The sequence below is a fragment of the Sapajus apella genome, unplaced genomic scaffold (genome assembly GCF_009761245.1).
Source record: "Sapajus apella isolate SASKATOON/1434 unplaced genomic scaffold, GSC_monkey_1.0 scaffold60, whole genome shotgun sequence".
Lineage (NCBI taxonomy): Eukaryota > Metazoa > Chordata > Mammalia > Primates > Cebidae > Sapajus > Sapajus apella.
The window spans coordinates 9,852,063-9,855,662 of NW_022437000.1; the positions used below are offsets into that span (position 1 = coordinate 9,852,063).

The 3,600-nt window shown below is 42.6% G+C and overlaps 1 long non-coding RNA gene across 1 annotated transcript; it reads right to left on the bottom strand.

Annotated features, from left to right (window-relative positions):
- Positions 1–209: 209 nt before the first annotated feature.
- LOC116528803 lies at positions 210–3,447 on the bottom strand. The gene is made up of 2 exons (XR_004259208.1): positions 1,757–3,447; positions 210–470 (listed from the first exon to the last, which is right to left on the bottom strand). It is a non-coding gene; the product is annotated as an uncharacterized LOC116528803 (long non-coding RNA).
- Between the last annotated feature and the right edge of the window lie 153 nt (positions 3,448–3,600).

The window sequence follows — 3,600 nt, forward strand, 5'->3', positions numbered from 1 at the left end:
AATGTATTACTGGCTGAACATATCTTCCCTGTCTCTGACTTTGGTTGGGGATTGAACAAGAGAGATAAGAAGGAGAGGAACAGACAAGTATGTTATTGAGCCTGTACCAAGTGACAAGTACCATATAGTAGCCACTTTATATCATAAATCAGAATATCCATTATGTAAAACCATGATAAAGAATGTTTAAATAACTTAGATGTTAAGAATTAATAAATAAAATACACATTAATTTTTTTAATGCAAAGACTCACAGTGTCTCATCACCCCTCAACAAGGGAGGCTTCCTGGCCATTTTGCAGAGGGAAGCAGACCCCACTTAGTTTGTTTCCATGAAGCAGTCAACCTAGCCAGGAACAGAGTATATTCCCTGCTGATGCCACACTTGTATCCATCCTCGGTTGATGCCTCTGCTCTCTGTGTTTGTCACTGAAGTTTGAGTGTGGGTCAGATGCCAGGCCAGCAGATGGCTGAAATGATAAGCATATGTCCAGTAGCAGGTATGTGCAGCTCATTTGATCATTAATCAAAACTATCTGTCCCTTGCAGTTCACAGGCATGGTCCTTACAGCTTATCCTCATGTGAGGGGTGAGAGGTATGGCATCTTAACCTGTGGTGAGCACTGGCTTAACCCAGCAAAGGATCAAAACAAAAGCTGCTTCCAGCTGCAACTCTTGTGGCTCTGACAAATTGAGGTTGGGTGAAGAGGCTCATCATGCTTTCTCCTCCTGAAACCATTCTTCCCAGCAGAGTGGATTCTGTGGCTCTGCCCCATCTCCTGGCAATTGGTGCTGCTCTCCGCGGTGAAAGACCCATGGGCGATGAAGGGTGGTAACCACCCACACGTGGTGAGGAGGGAAAGGTCCTTCCCGCTGTAGTTCAACCCCCTTCCGCATGAGGCTTCCTACTCTTCATATCCCAGAGCTTCCCCTGGGCACTGGGAGAGGGAGTCTGTGTGAGAAGGAATGAAAGGGAAAGTGGAAACGAATTCCCACTCAGCTGACGCTGGGCCTCCCTGTCTCACTGGCCGAGGCTCCAAGTCATGGCAGCCATTCAAGGCTGGCTTCTGCACTGGGTGTAGTTGAGGGTCCTTTTGATTCCTCACCCAGGGGCTCCCCTTCTCCATGATCCTCTGGCAAGGTCAAGGCACTTCCAGCTCTCTGGCCTTTCCCAGCCCTCGGCTCCTGCCCTGTGGTCTCCCTTCAGTTCCCTGTTGCTGAAGTCTTTTTGCTCCAGAAACCCTCCCTCCTGAGTCAGGTCTTTCTGAGACAAATGGGCTCTATTCCCTTCCCTGGCTTTCACTACACACAGAAAAACTTGTGGTCCTTTCTGAGAACTCAAGCTGCTTGGCCACCTGTTGACCTCTCTCTCTTCTCCCTGCTACCGGCATCCTTCTACCTTCAGCACAGGGACAGGCACTGGTCCAGTCCCTAGGACCACTGCACCAGAAGACAGTTCCACATCTGCTAAGATCAGTCTCAGGCCTCACTTTAGCGGAAGCACTGAGCAGGCCCATAGGCCCTTGAGCTCAGCAAGTGACCAGCTAGCAAACACGGTGATTCAAAAACCCTCAGAGCTCTCCCTGGGATTCTCACAGGCCTTAAGATCTCACTGACACATGGCAGCAGAGGAAAAATGCCCAGCAAGTTTCACTTTACAAAATCACATGAATAAATAAATTTCTACCCCATAAAACTAATGTTGAGCCTTTTCTTAGATAAGCTCTTTGAAGTGGGGACCATGAGAACAAATTACTTATATTTTTGCAAGTGCTGTAAGCATGAGTTTTGTATTTCTCTGCATAATATGGAGAGGGAGCACAAATCATCTTCAGCTTGGAGACTTCAACCAAACTCTGGGAAAACAGGAAAAGCACCATAGAGCATCCTCCTGCAGAAATGTCAAGGTCACATGATTTTGAGAATCTCTCAAATATAGGTAATTATTGGAAGGCATAAAATACAAAGGCATAACATCCATTTTCTCAAATTTCATTTTTATAGCCGGGGTCAGCCAGCTTTTTCTAAAAACGTCCAAAAAGTAAATGTTTTCAGTTTTGCAGACCATGCAATCTCCCCTGCAACTATTCAACTTTCCTTTTGTGGCAAGAAAGCAGCCAGGGGTAATGCATGGGCAAATGGTGTGGCCATAAAACCTTATTTATAAAATCAGCTGGTGGATCACCTTAGGACCTAGGTCATAGTTTGCTGATTCTGGATTTATGACATTGAAACAAACTGTCATGGTTAACAGAGTACACATCTATGAAATAAGACTTAGCAGCATTTATACAGATAAGACATGCCTTTCAAAATGTAAGTTCTCAAGTAGGATTTTAAAGCGTGGGTTCCCATTTGGAAGTACAGAGATTGCTTGAATCCCTCAAAATTGTAAGCCAAATTGTGTGTAATTGTATTTTTCTAGGGACTCAATCATAGCTGCCAGGAGATTCCCAAAGGATTTTTTAATAAGATTAGAAACACTGACTTAAAAGTAAGTATCAATCACAAAATGGACAATTTAACATTTTCTTTCTTATAACAGTTGTAGCAGTACCCTATAAAACTCTATTCGAGACAAGCATGTGTTTAACCACTGGTAATGACATTTTGTAGCCTAGCGGATTTCCCCAGTCACATTCCTGGGTCCCATAACCTTCGCAGGACGGCAGGAAAAGGGAAAATGGGCCTCCGTCACAAACCTGTCAATTTCTTCCTCCGTAATACCCAAGCTCATCTCCTCCTTTCAGCTCTCCTCACAAACTGCACCACCCCCTCAGGGTACAGCGAAATCCGGGGAGATTCCCAGGAGCATCAATTCCTTTTAGACAGGCCAAGCAGGAAATAAATTGGGATTACTCATAGGCAGGAGAATGTTCTTAGAAATTCCTTTTTACTATTGTTTTGTTTTTTACTGAACGTGCCAAAAACCACACCTTGTAACTCTGGGAAATTCGTCTTCCCCAGCCATATAAAGAAGTCTTTAAACCAAAACCTGTGGCTCTTACAGATGATCTAACTGGGGCATTAAAAACTTATAAAAATTATTTAAAAACAGCAATGTGTGCATAGTCATCCCAGTAGGAAAAATAAAGTAAACTCAAGAGATTTTAAGCTAATGAGACATGAGTTAAAGAGATTTAGAGAAGAAGGCTTACATCCAAAGACTTTCAAGACATTTGTATATAAAATATCACAATTAAAGGTAATATGCATTTTGATTTGTCACATAAAAAGAGATAGAGTGGAAAAGTCATATCTCCAAATGTTATAAAATTTTTAAAACAATCAACAAACTCTAAAAAGCATAGTACTGAAGAACAAAATTGCAGAGTTAAAATTAACAAAACCTCAGGAGTTCTGTAAAGCTATTGTGATCAAGATGCTGTGGCGCTAGCAAAGTGATACAAAAATAGATCAGAATAAAGCAGAAGAGATAGCCCTGAAACAGACACACATAAATACAGTCAATTGATCTTTGACAATGGGACAAAGGTAATATATTGGAGTGGAGACAAACTTTCCAACAAAGGGTGTGGAACAACTGGACATCCACATGCAAAAGACAGAAAGAAAGAAAGAAAGAAAGAGAGAGAGAGA